Source organism: Protopterus annectens, chromosome 8.part0 (assembly GCF_019279795.1).
Source record: "Protopterus annectens isolate FY-2018-M chromosome 8.part0, PAN1.0, whole genome shotgun sequence".
Classification (NCBI taxonomy): Eukaryota; Metazoa; Chordata; order Ceratodontiformes; family Protopteridae; genus Protopterus; species Protopterus annectens.
Window position 1 is genome coordinate 1972085896 of NC_056741.1, and position 20888 is coordinate 1972106783.

At 41.7% G+C, this 20888-nt stretch overlaps 1 protein-coding gene across 1 annotated transcript in view; it reads right to left on the reverse strand.

The window, feature by feature from the left end:
• The window catches only part of TRADD (TNFRSF1A associated via death domain), a 246507-nt gene that overhangs the window by 224974 nt on the left and 645 nt on the right, over window positions 1-20888 (reverse strand). The gene's annotated exons all lie outside the window — the stretch shown is intronic.

Sequence of the window (20888 nt, forward strand, 5' to 3'; positions counted from 1 at the left end):
CATGCAGCAGTCCCATCAAGCTGTGGTCCGTGATCACCTTATATGCCCAACAGAGGTCACCTCTGAGGAGTCCGTATGAAACTGAGTAGAGGGATAGTGCTTTTTAGCCTATCTGTGTAAGGTAGAAGTTTGAGGCCCTGGATTCTCCTAGTGAGGAACCTCTGTGGTCTCTACAGCTGCTTTATGTGCTTTGCGAGGTACATGCCGAAAGGGGCGTTGTACTCAATAATGGGCCTTATAAGGGAAGAACACTGGGATGTTATGACCTCCTTGTCCCTGGATGAGATACTCTTCTTATCAGGTGGGCCATGTAGAAGGCTTTCCGTAGAACAAACATGGTGGTCAAAAGTCAGGTTACTATCAAACTGGGTGCCCAAATCCCTTACGAATGATTGTGTGCTTAGGAGGTTGTTATTAATGTGATAATTTGTGGGGATGACACTCTCCTCAAGGGGGATGATGATGCATTTTTTGGTATTCATATTGACGCCATGTTTCTGGCACCAGTCATTTGTCTAAGTAAGACCCTCTTGGAGGATGTCTGCATCACTAGGGGAATTGATGACAGCACCCAGCTTGCAGTCATCTGCAAACTTGGTCAGCCATAGCCCACTGGTTTTGGCCTGCACCACAGAAAAGTATATCCCAAATAACAGAGGCCCCAAGACAAAACCCCGGGGTACGCTTCTTGTTACGGGTTTACTGCTTGAGATGGCTTCCTGTAGTTTGACTAGGTGGGTTCTATCAGTGAGCCAGTTTGCTACTCATCTGGTAACATATGGATTGATGCCTAGTTGAGAGATTTTACATGTACATGAGGAAGAGTGCACTGTACACAGCTACTGGTATGATGAAGGCTGGGAACCATGAAGTTATTATGGCCTCTGATGTGCATGTCCTTCACATACCCAGTACTTGTGTTACATTCAAGGGAGTAGTCAGCACTGTGACCACATGCTGGTGGATGTACCGCTTACCCTCTACCCCAGGACACAGGTCACATACCTACTGGTCTGATTATAGGGTATGATGTCCACATTATACTTGGGTGGTGTATCGGTTTCCAGAGTCAACAAATTCCTCCATGATTCTTGTCAATGCAGACATTGTCATGACTGTGGCAGCTGTCTTTGGTATGTATTGATACTGTATTATATTAATTTCACAGTTGCAGTCAATGATTGCCCACAAGTTGTGGTCTTTCAGGCAGCTGTTTGGACACAGCAAGTGTAAGTCATTTGTGATATCCATCACTTAGCTACAGGGCAGAAAAGGGCCTAGCAGACACCCCTGATGTACAAACTTGATCACTGGACCGGAGATATATGTCACGTCAAACATTTCAACATAGTGAGATGCCACGTATGTCATAAACTGGTCTACCCATTTGGTGATGCAGCTGTTTATGGTCACATATGACAGCGTTGCTTGAATACCTCAGTGTGGATTTGTGTCAAATGTCTTGATCTGTTCAAGTTCCACAAGATGATACTGTTGTCATCACGCATGTCCTTGATGATCTGTTTGAGGACATCTATCAGATGTAATGGACCTGATGTAGAATTAACAACTCACACAGGTCTGTTGCACACACCTGGAATATTACTAGTGTACATGATGACATGTTGGTCTACCTCACAGTCGAGAGTCAGGATGTCTCTATGTTATCCCTCCATCTCAGGTGGATGCATGTTGAAGTACACCCTTCTATGGGAACATGTGGAGGGTGTGCTGAACTGTGCATTGAACTGTATCAGGAAGGTGTATGTGCTGAGTCACACCATAAGTGATCTGTGATGTTGTCACAGCCCACTGTTTCCATGTGATAGGCCTGGATGAAGGTAAGACAGTGCATAATGTTTATTGTGATCTGGCCTAGGGTTTTGACACAATCACACACACAGGTACCATTAAGATAAAACACAAACTGGGGATTAAATCGTACGCCAGTTGAAGTGTAATCAATAGGCTCACTGACAGAATGCATCATATGAAAGTTGGTGAATCAACCTGTACCAGTAGAGCTGTCACCATTGGCAAAACCCAGGGATCTGTGATTGGCCCTTCATTGTTTGAACTACATTTCTTGACAGTTCAGGCTAAAGTATATTGCCTTTGGCTTACAAGTTTGCTGATTATTGCATATTGTGTGCAATCATTAAGTCCACCAATGGAGATAACATAATACAGGAGGAGCTAACACATACAACTGAATGGCGACAAGGTACACATTGTACAAATAAATGCAGAAATGTGTATTTGTAATCTATTCTGTCTGAAAAGTTGAGTTCCATGTTAATCACATCATTAACAGTCCTGCTATGCAGAAACCCAGTAATGCAAGTACTGGGAACACATGTAGATATCAATCTGAACATTGAGCACCAAGTGTCCTCACTGCTATTGAAACCCTATGTTGTGCACATCATAAGTCATGCCATCATATTAAAATCTCAGGATTGTATGACAACACTGTAGTCAAACCTCATTACAGCACTAATAAAGCATAATGCTCTTTACTATATGTATCTTACCAGACACATGTAGCAGCCAGAGAGACCACAGGGCTTTCTCAGCAAAATAACACAAGGCCTACAAACCATGATATCACATATGTGGATAGATTAAAAAACTATGTCACTGTAATCTTTATTGTATTGGATGAGGTGACTTCTGCCTGACCTCTAGGCCAGTCTCTGACCTTGCCATGGTGGAAGTACTGCCAGTCTCTGACCCTGCCTTGGTGGGAGTAATGCATATCCAAAAATGTGATATAGCTGATGACATTGGCAGTGTCTGTTGAGAAGAATATAACAGTGCCCCACATACTGGTGCAAAATGGTCTCTGTAATGTCAAGCAGCAGCGCTCACACACACACACACACACACACACACACACACACACACACACACACACACACACACACTTTTGACTGCAGTGAGAATAGAACCCCTACTTATCTAAGTACACAGACTACAGAAACAGTACTTTATGCAAGCACCATGGCACATATCTGATTTATACAGGCGTGCAGATGAACTTAAATATTAGATGACATCAACAGTGTCTGTTGAGGAGAAGATAAGTGTCCCAAATGTTGATGTAAAATGTTCTCTGTAATGTCAAGTATGAGCTCGCTCACACACACACAAACACACACACACACTTGGCTGCAATGAGAATAGAACCCCTATCTAAGTACACAGACTACAGAATCCAGTACTTTACTCAAGCACCGTCGCACCAGTCTGATTTGGAGTGCAGGTGAACCTATAGTAGATGACATCAGCAGGCCATGTTGGAAACAAGGGGTTGGGAGGCCTGCATGAAATGGATGCGCAGGCATGTGCAAGTATCAAAATAAATAAATAAAAAGGTGATGGGATCCATTGCTTTTTCTGCTACTAATGTGTTGTGCGTGATTCTATGTTTTGACCAGATTAAAAGGTGGTGAAGTGTGGAGCAACCAGGGCGAAGAACAAAGTCTGACAGTTAGTACTGAATCTCTGGAATACACCTGCTCCTCAACTGACTCTGTGGCAGCACATGTTAATGCAGTTAATGCAGTGATACATTAATTTTTTCGGCCAGATGGTACTGGGTTTGAATGCAGCTGTATGTAATACTTTCAACTACTTTTGCATTACCATTGCTGCATGTTGGTCCGATATGCGCACCATCGGGCAATAATGGATTAAAAAAGAGAAATGAGGAATACAGGACCGTGGTGAAATGGGAAGCAAGCAGGAGAAGAACAAAGGGAAAGCAGGGCAGGAATGTGCAGGAAGGAGGTAAGAAAGAACAATAGCTATCCATTTCTTTAACAGCGTAAAGTAAAGTAAACATAGGAGCAAAATATTAACTGAACTCAAATAAAGTGTGTCAAGAAGACACGTGTGCAAAACAGAGAGCTATTAGAGTATTAGTTTAAGGGTGTGCAAACACAACAAAGTATTAGTTTAAGGGTATGCACACTTATGCAAACAGCATATTGTACGTTTTTTTTTTTTTTTTTTTATATATTTTTCCCCTAACAGATTTGTTTGTTTTTCAATTGAATTTTAAAGGTTATAGGTCACATTAAAGGTGGAAAAAGTTTTGAAATGATTTATTGTGGTCTCGTTTTTTTATATCACAAAAACCTGTCATTTAACAGGAGTGTGTAAACTTTTTATATCAACCGTACAATGCATTAATACAATTACATGACTATTATCTTAACCTTTACTTTTAAGACTACTACCTCGTAAGTGAGAACTTTTACTTTTAAGAATGACAACTAGCAATGGACTGAAAGCACACATTTAATAAAACAGACTTAGCACCTTGGCATGAAAGCCTTCTAAGAGTAAAAAACAATATCATAAAATCACTTAAATACTCAATCAAATGATACTAAGCCAGACTGCTTACAGGGATGTGTGCTGGAAAAAGTTAATCTGTTTTTGGGTGATTTGATTGAGTATTTAAATGACTTTATGGTACTGTTTTTTACTCTTAGAAGGCTTTCATGCAGAGGTGCTCAGTCTGTTTTATTAAACGTGTGCTTTCAGTCCGATGCCAGTTGTTATTCTTTCTCTCTCTTTGTTTTAGTGTTTTTTTTAACTTTTACTTTTAAGACTACCAGCTCCTAACAGATGCACATTATACTACAGTTTGCACCAAGTACTCCTTGGTATCTGCATATACTGCACATATGCGTGTTCCAATTATACAGATTACAGTTTACAGCAGGGCATGTGTGCCACTGGTACAGAGCATTTAATTTAAACCATTAAATTATATATAACTGAAGAATTAACAGTATTGCATAGTTCGGACGGGTGGTCTTTGAACTCACAACCTCCAAATGAAGTCTAATATTGTACTCTTAGTTTGTGCTACAGACAAACGCATGCATAATTGCTTTAATAGTTGAAATATGCACGCTCAGTTTGATACAACTCTACAAAATACAAAAAAGCTATCTTTAACTCTTAGTGCTACAATAGCACTACTCTTCTGCTGCATACATACTACATGCTTCCCTCATCTTCGCCAGCCTAGCCCCATGGGTTTTTACATTGATCTCCCTGTCACTGGCAGCTCTGGAAGAAACAAAACAGAGCATCATTACAAATACCAGCCTTGCTTATATTCAGCATTAAGTCTTACAAGTACTCTCCACAGCTGATACTTACACAGTTGTGAGATGTTCACAGTCCTAAATTCCTCTATCCAAGCATTGATGGTATCCCTCTTCCTGCACCATAGGTCATTATAGTGATGGCTACATTGGTCACCAGTATGCAGGACATTGGTGGCACTGGTTACAGCCCAGGCCAAACTATCCCAAGTTTCCGACTTATACTGGGAGTTAAAAAGGTACCCCTGAAGAAACCTGGCACTGTGGTGTTTAACTAGGAGTCCAATAAAAATATTGGACTCCTGGACACCCCATCTCTGTGCCCTAAATCTGGCACCTTCTCCTCAAATGCCTGCCATATCCACCACAGATCAAGGACAATGGAGAGGGATGGTTTCCTGTCAATTCCAGTTATCATGTTTACTGGGAGTGCACCCACTGTTTAAAAATGTTGTGCTCCACTTACCATCCCACAAACATGGTGCTCAGCAGTGCACACCTCCGAGCACAGTGTTTGCTCAATGGTAAGAGAAGGGCAATAATAGCAAGAAAAGCAAATTCAAGGTTATTGGATCTACAGGCAGCTGTGTATGTGTGTGCTTAATAAATGTGAAGGCCATGGCAGTCCAGATAGCAGAAATATACTTAGTGGAATACAGTACACAATATACCCACAGCCATACATTTGAGAATACATGTGATAATACATAGATACATGAATACATAACTGACACAATACTAGTGTCTCAGCCCTCATACATATAATTAATATCAGCTCCACCATGTCAAGTGTTATAAGTGGACTATAATGGGAAGTGGAACAACAGTAAAAGTGTATGGAATATGCTGTATTCAAACCCAGGACCATGTGTATGGCCGTATTACACTTACACCTGTTGTCATAAGAAGGTTGAGAAAACACTTGTCTATGTTGAAGCTCATTGCTATAAACTGCAATGTCACAACAGTAAAACGAAGGTTGCACACCCTGTACTAGAACCAAAGCCCATCTGTACTCCAGCCTTACACTTTAACACCTGCTGCCACAGAACTAGTTGCATGACATTCTGTTTACTAATCATTGTTATTATTTGAACATTTACTAGTTTTGGATGTACTGCACCTAGTAATCACACAACCAGCCATGATTAATGCTTGCAAATATAGATCTCTGTCTTACATGTCTGTGTTTGTTGGCCATTCATATATCTGAGCAGTAATTTGAAATATGCAGTGTGTAAGCCATTCTATATCCATCCATCCACACTCAACCCTTATTTCCAGTTTTGTACACAGGGTCAGGCATCACTTCAACAGTGACAATCATCTCGAGCCAAGATTCACACTGCCAGGTAAGTCACTCTCTATCACTGGCCTTAAAATGTTGGAGGATATTAAGTGGAAATAACATCATATGCAGTTGTCAAAAAATGAAAGGCAGTTTGGATGTGAAGGAACACTTGTCACTTGTGTACTGCTTAGTTACATTTCCAACCTTCCATCTAACACTCTGTAGTTGTGACCTGACACATCCACTGGAAGTAAGGTAGCTTGCAGTACTGTTGTGTTTTCCTTCTCCCAAACACTAATCAGTCACAGTTGCAATTCATTAAAGCCAAACACTGAGGGAGTGGCTGCACTATGTTTACATCCCTACACGGATCCGATTTTGGGGGGATTCAGCAATTCTAATGAGTTCGCACTTCATCTGCATCTTCACTATGTTGACAGCCCTGACTCTACATCATATCAAAAGGCAGCCATGTAGCTAGGCAGCTGATGGTGAGGAGACTTGCTCATGTGGAGAAGACTGAAGATACGCTCTTACTTCGGGATATATCTGTACAGAGGAGTACTGAACTTCATCAGATATGCTTTCATTTGTTCAACTACATACTGCATATGCTGGAATGTATTTAAGAAAATTCTGAAGCAAAGGATTTTACACTTTTATCTGTATGCATTACTTAGAAGTGTACCAAGGGCATGGACATGTTTGCCAAGCCATTTCAGATGTATGCATGACTACCAATGCATGAAAATGAAATGTTTTGTGATAAAATATGTACAAATGTTTCAGGGACAGTTCCTATGAAAATGGAATGAACTGTGATAAATATGTACAAATGTTTCAGGGACAGTTCCTTTGATAGTACTTTTAGCATTTCAAAGATGCTTCATTAGCAAAATGTGCCATTTTCCTGTTCTTTTGTGGGTGGGTGAAGCAAAGGGGAGGTACCGTTATGGCACAAACAAGAATAAACTGTTTTTTGTGAGTGGGGGGAGAAAACGTGAGTTACTGTTACGGCACAAACAAGGATATGCTGCTCTTGTTACTCTCCTTGTTTTGCATCTTGCCTGTCATTCATACTTCACATCTGTAGACGGTTGTATGCTTCTATAGGGGGTAATACTGACTGGCTACCTCTTCTGTTTTATCTAGAAACAAGTATTACTTATGTGATACTTACATGTATTATCCTTCTGTTGTCTTGTAGGACACCTAAGGAGTATGCCAGCCAGCCAGGCATGTCACTCCTCGGAGACCCCCCTTCACCAATGCCGAGAACCAGATCATAGTAGATGCTTTTAGACAACAGGGTGCTTTTCTGCTGGAAAGGGGATGGGGAGATATGTCACATGGGATGCAAATTTGGCAACAGATAGTTACTGATCTGAATTCCGTGGGTGGCCATGGCAGGACATAAGAGATAGTGCACCACAAAGCCACTAATATGATCACATCTGCATGGAGGACAGCAGCTGCAGTGGGATGTGACCAGATGGGTATCGGGGGAGGGCCTGCTAGGGAACCACCAATAATACACAATGAAGAGTTCCTGGCCAATATCGGGGATCCAGACAGCTCACAGGACAGTGCAGTACAGCATGTCCTGGATGTGGAACAACAGTGTCAGAGACAGTAAGCATGTCCCAGGAGGAGCTTCCAGGTACGTTTTGCTCTCTCAAATGTTGAACACTGTTGTACATTAAAACAACTGAAATCAACACATTACTTCTGTGTCACATCCATTTTTTTATGCAGGGGAATAAGGATTGGTAATCATTAGCTGAGGTTTGAGTTGACAGCCACATCCTTATTGGCAGTACAATTAATAGACATATACGTGGGTACAAGTATTACTACCTGTGTTACTTTTAATTGCGATGATGTTGCCCTTGCCTCTTGCTTAACCTCTTTCAGGCCCATCCAGCTTAAAGAGGAGACTCTCATCTGTAGATGGTAAGCCACACATTTTTATGTCAGTACTGATGAGCAACTGAAAGAAATATTTTATTGTGTGCTGTTGATGTCAGGCCTGTTGTGTGTAATGCACAGTGTCTGTAATAGTGGCATCACTGTTAGTTTGTTAGCATACATTGGGAGTACAGATGTGTAGGTATTAATATTGTCCCATGCCTCTTGCTTTTTACCACAGGTAATCATGACAGCGAAAGTGTGGGTCCTCTGCCATGTGATGTCACTGTATCATCAGACTCTGATGACGATGGTGGCCAAACTGAGGGAAAGTCAGAGGGTGCAGAGATTGAAGCTGACACTGAGGTTGACATACAGCCATTTCCTGCAACTCCATCAGGCACAGCCAGTAAGCCTACACCGACCCATTCCAGTGACATCACAGATATTGGACATGTGGGGGGGGCAAGGCCATTGATCAAGGAAATGTGGTTACTGTGGCTTCGGTGCCTGTGGAGTCTGTCCATGCCTGTGGAGTTTGTCTGTAGCCAAAGTGTGGGCAAGGTGCCTAGCAGGAAGGTTGATAACCCCTATGTGTATGGCAGTATTACACTTATACCTGTTATCGTAAGAAGGTTGAGAAAACACTTGTCTATGTTGAAACTCATTGCTATAAACTGCTGTCCCTCCTCTACCAGGTGCAAGTGTCTCTTCCCGTGCCACTCAACGTATGTTTATGGCCATCATGGTGGCACAGGCAAGTTCCCATGGGTGCTGCAGACAAATGCTCAGGGTTGTAGATGTGGCTCAGGCTGACATGCATGAATGCCTCCACTGTGTTGCCAATTCCATGGATCGGGTGAACTATATGTTGGAACATGGGGTGCCTGCCATGGAATGTGTGGTATCTATGATGGAACATCTGCTGGGAAAGGAATGGCATCCTCGTGGGCGTAGGTCAGCCACATCATCTACTGTCAGCCAACATGGCTGTGACTGATCATGCTCCCATTGTAGCAGTACTTCCACTGTACCGCCAGTGAGTGTTCTGTCTACACCCAGATGTGGCAGGACATGGGGTCATGGTTCTGGGCTTCCTCATGAAGGAAGCTCATCCACTAGACATCAGTCATGTTCAGGAAGCAGCAGTGCATCTGACTATGGGCGTGGATGTGCCAGTGCAGCTCCTGGCAGAGCCAGTTCTTGTGGTCAGGGACGATAACAATGAACTTCCACCTCTATCTTGCACAACTCACACAAGCCCGACATACCAAGCTGTAGAGCCAGCACAGAGCTTGGCTGCATCCATGTAGACTCTAACACACCAATTTCACCTGGAGGACCCCTACAGACATGCACGCAACAGTTACATGGTTCTTTCGTGTAGCTTCAAACTCATTTTGTCTCACTGGCCATTTGTTGGTTTATCCATGTGTCTGCCAGTTTCTCATTCTTACTCACACACACACACTCACCAACCTTTGATACCAGCCTAGGCCTCCTGCTCCCCTACACAACACCCTGTGCAAGTGATGACAACTGTGCCATATCCCTGTTTTCTATCATTTGGATACATAAGCTTTGTGTCTGATGCTCAGGGTGCATATCTGACTTAAAGTGCTTACTATATCTGCATTTGTGGTGTTGAACTGGTAATTTTACCTTTGACATATATTGGCCTTGGAAAGTTACACAACTGACATCAAAATTTCCCAACTTTATTGTGAATGACCTTGTGAGGGTTGTGAAGTCAGAAACTGCAAAGTATATAATTACTTTCTAACTCTTCTCTTTAATGAATTTTCATTACAAATGTATGGTGCTAAACTGGTACATGCAGTGTGCATCACTACTTTTCAGGGGAATGACTGTGTGCATCTTTGATGCCTGAGGCCTACAACTTAATAATGAACACATGTAAGTCACACAAATCTCTGATGTCACATTTTAAGATCATTTCAGTAGCAATCTCCCACCTCTTACTTGCTTACTCTACCAATTAATGTGATACAATGATATGCTACTCATTCATATTATTACACAAAACACTCCAGGTTAGAGACATACCTTGTAAAAGCAGCAGTTGACACAGATGTATCTCAGGGCTGACTGATTGATTCAAGCAGTACACAGCCAATACAAGGAAAGGTAAAGGTTGTGTGAGTTGCCAAGCATCAATGTTACTATATGTATGTATGCAGAAGGAAGGTTTTAGGCTCCTAGGTGGTGAGTGAGTGTGCTATGCATTGTCTCTTAGCCAATGCAAGGGTATACTGAGCACGCCTATGTCTACCTACACCCACAGCAGCTGGTGGTTCCCTCTTTATTTCCTCACCCGCCTGTGGCTGTGGTGACCTTAACATTGGTGCTGAGATGTGTGTGCTCCTTCCCCTTGCTAATCCTGCTGAAGCTGTTTCCTCAGGATTATGTTGTGTAGTATGGTACATTTTTATTTATTTGTACTCTGTTAACCAGGAAAATCCATTGGGCCAAGATGAGCCCTTTTTCAATGGAAGCCCAGGGAGAAAAGCTCCACAGTATACATGTACAAAAAGTCAGCAAGAACTGATACCAAGAGTTAATACAGTAACAGCTCCATCGTATGTACATACAAGAGATCAACAAGCAGTAATAGCAAGAGTTACTATAGTATGTTCCAAAAACAAACTAGCAGTAATTAATACATAACTTCATACAACAGAGTTGAGTTACAAGTAGTATAGAACCCTAAAGAGAGAATATTCATTTTATCTTATGTGGCAAGTAAGACTGCCTATCTAAGCTAGGGTAAGCCAGTAGGAGGAGAAGGAGGGGAAGTTAGGAGGGGTGGGAGCAGGAGCATTCCCAGGTAGTGGAGAGATATGAATGGCGCAAAGACTTAAAAGAGGAAAGATTTTGTGTAGTACAGATGTGGGGAGGAAGAGAGTTCCATTTTTTTACAAGGGAGAAAAATAGAAGAAGTTGCCCAGGGGTACATGATAGTTTGTGTAGTTCAAGGAGGTTTTGATTATTAGCTCTGAAGATTAGGCCAGAAAGGTGTACAGTAAGGCTAGAGAAGAGGGAGGGGCATTGAGAAGGGTTGAAAATGAGTTTATGGGCAGTGGAGAGTTGAATATAGGAGAGATAGAGTGTCCCAACCAGTTCAGGGAGTGTAAGGACTCACATTGTTGGGATGAGGATTATGAGCTGGTAGCAAATTTGGAGATTTTACTGTCACAGGATGCTAGTGTAGCTTTGAGGGTTGCTTGTAGGTTGGTAAGGAGAGGAGTTCCGTACATGAGAGAGGGAAGGAGGTATGTGGTAGAGAGGGTAAGCTTAGTTGAAGAAGTGTGGTAGCTACTGTGCCAGTAAAGCATTCCTAGTTTCTGGTGTTTTTTTTATATTGGTTTGGAGGTGAATGTCAAATTTCAATTGCTCATCGATAAGGACGACTAGAAGCTTAGTTTCGGAGACTATTTCAATGGGAGTTTTATTTTGGCTTACTATATAGAAGGAGTTTGAGTCTATTATGGTATTTGTAGAAGGGGTGAAGATCATGAGTTTGGTTTTGGATACATTAAGAGCCAAGTGATTATTATGCATACAAATCTCAGTGCTGTTGAAGGTGGTTTGTGTTATTTGCATGAGTTTAGGAAGGGATTCCGCAGAGCAAACAATGGTTGAATCGTCAGCGTATTGGACAAGTTTGTCATTAGGGATGCATTGGTGGAAGTCATTTATGAAGACATTAAATAGAAATGGGCCCAGGATAGATCCTTGGAGAATGCCAGTCAAGAGTATTAAGGTAGAGGAAGGTGCAGTTATTCCATTTGATGGCTTGCTGTCTATCAGAAAGATAAATGGAAAACCAATTCAAAGAGGAGGGAGAGAGACTAAAATGGGAGAGCTTAGATAGAAGAAGGCTATGGGAAATTGTATCAAAGGCCTTAGATAGATCTAAGAGAAGAGAAGAGCAGAGACAATACTTCCAGAATCACAGGGACAGTTAATGTTTTCAAGAAAGGATAGTGGAGCTGTGGTGGTACTATGTCCAGGTCGGAATCCATTTTGTGTTGGGGTAAGCAGGTAGTTATCTAAAAGGTACGGTAAAAGTTGAAGGTGAATACATTTTTCAAGAATTTTTGAGATAGGGGAGAGGATGGCTATGGGGCAGAAGTTGGGGGTGTCACTGTTATTGCCTCCTTTATGTAAGGGTATGATAAAGGCTTTTTTCCAGAGGAGGGCTACGCAGGATTCTTGGATTGAACGGTTGATTAGTATACATATGGGGAGTGCTATGCCATCTGCAGCTAGCTTATGGAAGTTAGCAGGAAGGTTGTTGGGGCTGTTGGAACATGGTTTTAGCATTTGGAGAAGTTTTTTTATAGTGGACACTGGGATGTGTTTGAAGGAGAACAGATAGGGGTGTGAAGTATTTGCGGAAGAGTGAGAGGAGTTATGGGTAAGAGGAGTGGAAGGAGAGAGAGGGAGTTCTGAGGGAAAATTTTGGTGAGCTTGGCAATAGTCTATGAAAAAGGAGTTAAATTGGTGGCTATGATATGGTCTGGAGAGGTAGGGTCAGGGCAGGGATTGTCTTTTTGGCCAGGAATGAGGAGGGTAGAGATACTATTCCAAACTTTTTGGGATTGGATTTGTGCTTATTTTGAAGCTTAGAGTAGTAGGATTTGTGGTCAGAAACAATTAGTTTTTTAATCTATTAAGAAGTTGTTTGAATTCAGTAAGGGAGTTGGGTGTTTTACATTTTTGGTGGAGTTTCCATGATTTGTCACAGTTATGCATAAGCATTAATGTTTTCTAGGAAAGCCATGGGGCAGTAATAGATTTTACTCTTTTCGCTCTGAGAGGGGCAAAGGAGTTTAGTAGGTTAATAAAAGTAGTACTAAAGTAAGTAAAGTATTGTCAAGAGGAAGAGTTTTCAGAAGGTTCTAGTTCATCTCTTTAAGCTATCGGAGATGGATTGTGGGTTGATGTTTTTGAGATTGCGGATTAAGATACAATTGTGTTGTAAGTGTAGGGAGGAAGGAGTGCGATGAATGAAGACAGGAAGGTGGTGATGAGGGAATCGGGCAGAGTGCCCCTGTCAGAAATATTGTTGGGGTGAGAGACTAATATCCAGTCCCGGATACTGCCTGAAGAATTGCCTTTGTTAGGTCTAGCAGGACAGTCAACTAATTGGGAGAAGTTGTATAAGCTGGTATTCTGGGAGGAGGTGGGTGAATGAATAGAAGTCCAGTTAATGTTAACGTCTCCTAAGATGATTGTTTCGTTGGTAATATTAGCTGAGAACCAAGAAAGAATATCTTCCAGAAGGGGGATATTATTTCCAGGTGGGATATCTAGAGCGGCTATAGCTATGTTTTTGCAGTTGTTGATTTTTAGGAGAGCTAGGGTTATTCCAGCTGTACCGAATTCAAGTATATTGACTGGTATAAGGATTTACTGTTAGAGAGGAGAAAAAAAGTAGTACTACTCTACTTTCTTTCTTTTGGGTTCTGTCATTTCTTATGATTCTGTAAGCCGCGGTGGTGCAGCGGTAGTGTTTTTGCCTCACAACAAGAGGTTCTCCCATTCGATTCTCGGCGGGAGTGCCTTCTGTGTGTAGTCTGCATGTCCTCCCCGCGGTCAAGTGGCGTTCAAAAGACATGCGTAGAATGGGCGTGCCTTCGTTGAAGGTTGGGTGTCAAGCTGGCACCCTTAAAAAAAGCTACTGCAATCATTAGCAGACCGGAGTTCCGCTGTGGCGCCCCCTAACCGGGAAAAGCCGAAAGAAGAACATTTCTTATGATTCTGTAGTGGGGGGTGATTTCGGAGTCTTTCAAATGTGGTTTGAGCCATGTTTCGGTGACTGATACTATGTCAGGGTGATTATGAGCAAGCCAGGCATGGAAGGTAGGCAGTTTGTTACATAGGCTTTGGGCATTAATGGTAGTTAAAAATAGAGCACAGCTCCCAGAGATGTATCTAAGCACCAGAACTGTGACTTCAGCAGCCCAAATATTCCAACTGTGACATTTCTGGTTTGAGCATGCGCTTCATTATGGCATTATTCAATGTGTGTGTGTGTGTGTCTCTGTGCGAGTGCATTTCTGATGGGTGTCATCAGCAACGGTTCCAGTGCATAACCTGCATCCCCCAGTCAATGACCCTGTGGGATATTCCCCCCTAGCAAACGTCTGGTACAGTTCGGAGGTGTGCCAGATATGAGAGTCATGGTAACTACTAGAGTTGCCAGCACACACGTTCAAGAGGGTTCCCCTGGCATTACACACAACTTGGCAATTGATAGCCATTTCTGTTAAAGTAAAGCCTACATTGTTCACCAGGTGGTGCCTTCATTTCTATATGTCTGCAATCTATGACACCCAGTACTTTAAAGTAGTGTGCTACGCTGCAGAACTCCTGCACATTTCTGTCCCTCGTCTCAGAACTACGGAGAAAATATATGTGGTCACTGGCATGTGGGAGCTTCACATTCAGGAACTGGTGGAGGATCCTGGATGCTGATGCCTGTGACATCCTCCAGTATGTCCCCTGTTGGTTTGTGAAAGGTATGTGTAGCTAGGATTCTAAGAGCTACACATATTTTTGTCTCCACTGGGATGGGTTGCCCTCAGTTGGCTCTAGTTCTGAGTTGAGGATGGCAGAGATCACAGAGTTTCTGTGGTGTGTCCCTGTCCATCCTGTAGCACTCTACAATTTCCACATCACGTAAGTTGTGAAAAATCAAATGGCACCTGAAAACTCTTCTCTTTCACGGCCTAGGCCTATTACCAGCAGAAGCAGCAGCATTGGCTTCAGCCTGTAGCATATACAAATGAATTAAAGCAGCAGCCTCCTATCATTCTGTGTGTGTAGACTCCATTCCATGGCTGTATTCCAAATGTTTTGGAATTTACAGGGAAAACCAGCACAGAGTCTACACGGATGCTTCATAGCTTGTTGAATAGCTCCAGCATGTTAGATTAGTTAATTAGTATGCAATTCAGCTGCTTATGCTGTAATTAGCATACTGCAGTGCTCACCTTGTTTGCGCGGGGGTGCATGCCTCTACACGGCACTTACTAAATCTAAAACTTTCTGTGCCCATGTGCACATCGTGACACAACGTGCACATGGTGAAAAACGACCATGTAGGCTTTATTGAATCCTGGAGAGTATAAATAGCAGACCTGTCTTAGGGCAGGCATTAGGCCAGATTCCAAACGAGTTCTTCTCAGTGTAAGTCTGCTCTGATTCCGAAAATACTGCTGTCAGTGTAAGTAACTTATTTCAATGTAAGGCCTTCTCTCAACAGAGTAATACACTGGAGGCCAAATTCCAAAAGACCTGCTGTCAGTTTAAGTGGTCACTTACACTGAGAGCAAGTCTTTTGGAATTGGGCCCTTAGTCTTAGGGGGCCTGTTTTATTGAGTGAAGTCTCTTCCTCTGCAGTTGTTCAACAGCATGATGTGAGGCTTGCCCTACATTCTGTTCTCCCTTTCACTTCAAGTTCTCAAAAGCTTACTAGGGAAGAGAAGCAGGTCTGCGGGCATTTTATGTTCATTACAGTTAGCGGAAATGAAAACTCTACCTTCCCCAACCTCAGCTCCAGGCACCCATGGCAGATAATATTGTGCAATCCTTCACAAATGTGGCTGACAGAGAAATTTAAGTGTTTTCTTCAGATGGCTTTGTGGATATAGAGATAGAGAGATAAACAGACTGGTCACTGGTTGGACAGACACCCATTTCTTAAGTCAAGTGAAATGCTAGAGGAAGCACCTGACAGAGAAACACGTTTCCCATCTGTTCAGGAATTGGAAAGTGAGACCCCTGAATGCTGTTGGCCTCTCCTGCTGTATTTATAGATGGTAAGAAAAATTGCTCAGACTTATTTAAACTTGAACAAAAAATAGCTCAGTTTTAAAGCTGAATGTTAAATGCCCAACCCTAAGAAGTGACCAATCTCTACGACTTAAACTCTCCAAGAACGTTTCTCTCCACTTACAACTTCCAAGTGCAAGGCAAGACAAGTCTTGTATTTTGTCTGTTCAACTTTTCTCACCTATGGCTGCAACAGTGGCCTTAATGGTTAAGAATCCCTACTGTCTGCCAGTTCCATGGCATACGTGGATAAAGCCTTGACTAAGCCACAGGCTGCTCAACTTCAATTAGTGGTGTGGGTGCCTGTAGGAGCTGTGTAGGGAGGATATCAGTAAGTGGCCACTGCCTGCTCATTCATCCTGACAGAAAGGAAAGCTCTGTCACATGGATGCCACCTACTGGAGTTCCAAACTGTCCAAGCATGTGCCACTAAAGTGCATTCCCACTATGTAGCCAAGAGGAATTTGGCATGCAGAGGCATTCTTCAACTCAAGAGTCACCAGGGTAATTTCTCCCAAGGGGTGATAGTAGGCTGCTCCCTCCAAGCCCCCCAGGACCAGCATGCTGGCCTGCGCCATACCCCTTGGCTCTCACTGGGGAACAGTATGAATGAATAGGCTGTAGGGTTTTTTTCCCTAGCCAAAGAGTAGTCTCTGGTGCCCTGAAATGAATTTGCCAACTGGATGAAGATAGAGAGGCAAGGTCTTTGGTGGGTGAATCAACAAACAAAAATCCATACTTCCTGGTTCCCTCCAAAGATGTATCATGAATGGAGGCTTTAAACTTAATGAAAGACCACTTTAAATGGGCCCACCTACTATTTTTAAAGATGACTGTCCCTACATTGCTGGCTGTTTTTGCTACTTGTATATAAATGGCTCTATCTCAAAAATGATACAGCATACGGGGAGAGGCCAAGAGACATTTGGACCACTGCCTAGAGACTGCCTTCCTTATCAGGGATTGATATCAGAGTATAGGCAAAGAGAAGAAAAAGGGATAGGGGAATCCTATGTGAAAGGCATGCTCTAGTAGAGTTTTTAGTTGAATCTAGAACAGAAGTTGCTGTTAAAAAGGGGTAATTAGTATAGCATACAAAATATTGCATGATGACTATAGGAACCAATCACAGGAGGTTAGAAAAGCCTGGCAAAAGAGCCTAGATAAGCAATTCACAAGGAAACAATGAGATGGATTTTGTCTCCAAAACATGCAACAGAATCTAGAAGATTTAGGATTCTTCTTGAAAGTACTTTCATAGGTATTTTAATACCTCAAGCAAACTCCTAAGAATTTTCCCTCAGGTAGATGGCAAATGTCAGAGGTGTGATGCGAAAGAAACAGGTAACTGGGAACATATGATGTCTTTACATTCACTACTGCAATTTCCCAGAAATGTATCTTAAGTTATTGCTCTTAGAATCATACAGTGCAACTCATTACAACCATCTTCTGCCCTCTCAACTTCTTAGCTCAAGAATCAGAGACAACTCAAAATTAGGAACAGCTTTTAAATATTGGTTTTCTACACTTACAAAGTTAGAAGAATAAAAATCTTTGCATTAGCAAGTATTTTCTAAAGGATATGATGCAGTCTGAAACAGACATACTTGTCACTATTTGGTGACTACTACTTTTATTTTATTTCCTTCATAACCAGATAAGTCTACAAGTCAAAGTGTCCATTTGTAGAGGTAACCCAATCTGGAGTACTGTTTGATTAAGTGACTTGCTTAAAGTCACATAGTAGGAAAATTGAGGTGAAAGGAATCAAACTCTGTACCCTTGAGACTAGGAAGCTGTCCATTAACAACTCATAGCCTTAATCCTATGCACTAACTGCCAAACAACTCTAGTGAAGGCCACACTTTGAAACAATCAGTGTGCTGGACAAGTGGAAGGAACAATGAGGCATGGCTGCATGGTTCTCTAGCTAGCTCTCTGATAGGCTACAATCAGTACGATGAGACTCAGCACTATCTAACCCTGTCTCAGTAAGAACTGGTGTTCCCCAAGGTTCCATTCCTGTCTCAGTAAGAACTGGTGTTCCCCAAGGTTCCATTCTTGGACCTCTGCTCTTAAATATCTTCACCAACTCACTCCATTCCTCTTGTCCTCAATCTAACTTTGTCCAATATGCAGATGACTCTACAGTCATAACTATTGCTAATTCCCCCTTACTCCTAACAAATGCCCAGACATCTTTCAACTCAGTAGAGACATGGCTCACTAATAATCAGCTCATCCTCAACCCTAAGAAAACAAAATTACTACTCTTTCTACCTAAATCTGCAAACCACATTAAACTTTCCTTCTCCATAATTTCCCGTAAATGCTACAGAAGTCAAAACTAGCACAAGACTCCTTGGCATTACCATTAACGACCAACTAAAATTCGATCTTCACATTAACAAGTGTATAAAAAAAATACCAAAAGCTAGGACTACTGTACAGGAATAACAAATTCCTAACTACTGAAGCTGGATTTCTCTTACCCATGCCTACCTTTTACAATGCTTAACCTATTGTTCCCAAATACTCACAAATCTGAACTCCTCCCTACTTACCAAATTAGAATCAACCACCCACAAAATAGCTAGATTTGCAGCTCAACAAACATATAAATCTCACCACTCTCTCTCCCTAAAATACCTGAACTGGCCCGAACTACTTCACCTGTTCCTACAATCTCAACTAAAAATCATGCACTCCATCCTATATCAGCCTGATTTCTGCCCACGTCTATCTTTGCTGCCATCCCTCTACTGCATGGAACAAACTCCCACTCAAAATAAGGTCCCTGATTCACCCCAAACAATTTAAGCTAGCAACCAAAGACCACTTTAAAAAACACTGGTCTTGCCATTGTACTCACCCTCCCTGATTATTACCTACCTTTTATAGTACCAGTCAAACTAACTTACAAAAACTTACCATTAACTACTTCATCCTATGCAACCTCCAAAGCTTCTTCTGTTCTCTGCTCCCTGAAATTCTTATGTAACATTTTAAGTTTCTGCTACTTTGCATACAAAACCTTATATTTTCTCAACTCTTTTTTTTAAACCAAAACATACAACTTATTCTACTTTTTTAACAGTCTCTTTTTTTGTTTATAGTACTGTTTTATCTGTCAACAATATACATGCATATAGCTTACGTATTTTTAACTACCAAAATTCTCTATTGCTATTTTTATTGAAAAGTATCTGTACTGCTATTTTTATTGCATTGTATATCTTTGGAGCTTTTTTTCTCGGGCCTCCACTGAAAAAAGGGCAATAGCTCAGCTGGACACTCCCAGTCAACAAATGTAAAATAAAAATAAATAAATAATAAATAAAATGGTTGTCCTTGGACTCACTTCAGACTTGCCTTTAGCCAGCCATTCCTCATTGGCTCGGCTTTATTGTTAGTAAAAATAACAGTTAGAAGTGTAATGTTAGCACTGTGGGTGGGACAGAAGCCGTGTTGTGTAGGGGATAGAGGTTTTTCCTGCAGGAGATATATTCTAAATAATTGCTGAACTATTTTTCAAGTATTTTGAAGGGGGGATAAGACTGCTATAAGTTTAAAGTCAACTGAATTTCCTCCTTTGTATAGAGGAATAATGTGTGATTACTTTCCAGACAGACAGGGAACTTGGAATTCCTGTATTGACCTGCTTATAAGGCTTGAGACAGGATAAGCAATGCTATCAGCTGCTGTTTTAAGATAGAGAAGATCATCAGCTGAGGTACAGCATGGTTTGAGTTTAAGAGTAGTTTTACACAGGATGTGGGCACAGATTTGAAGGTGAAAGCGGATGTGGCGACGGCTAGCTGTTGGAAATCCTTGGTTAGAAATGTTATTCTATACATGAAATAAGAGATGGATTCTATTGCAGTTTTGAGTGGTGAGTTATTGGGAGAGGGGTTAGGGTGGATTTTTTGGGCAGGATGTAAGATTTGTTTAATGGCGGACCAAATTACTTTTTTAAGTTATGTTTACTATTTTTCTGAAAGTTGTTAAGAGTGTATTTTTTTGCCTTCATTTATCTGCACCCCTGCCAAGCACCAAAGCAGAGTAAGTGACAATGATACTCGCTGTGATGGTGTGACGGTAGAAAAACAAAAATTGGATGAAGTCATGCCTAGTTTTTTATGTTACACTACAGTCATTCAATAAAATAACTTTCTACTATCACTTAATTACATCAAACTGCACTTTCTCCCAAAGATCAGGGGGAAAAAACAAGCACTGCACTCATCAGTGGTCATTTGACTGCCTAAACTCCAAGCATGCATGACAGCAATCTAGTGAAAACAAGCACTGCATTTGACTGCCGAAACTCCAAGCATGCATGACAGCAAGCTAGTTTGTATGTCACACTGAAGTCATTCAATAAAATAACTATCTACTATCACTTAATTACACCAAACTGCACTTTCCCCCCAAAGATCAAGGGGAAAAAACAAGCACTGCACTCATCAGTGGTCATTTGACTGCCTAAACTCCAAGCATGCATGACAGCAAGCTAGTGAAAACAAGCACTGTATTTCACTGCCTAAACTCCCAAGTATGCATCACAGCAAGCTAAACAGATACAGCAAAAATAATGTTACAATCATAACAAAAGTGTAAGTTTACATCAGTTGACTATAAACAAAAAACGGCTGAGCATGTATGCCTATCGAAACACGTTTACAGTCCTGAGAATC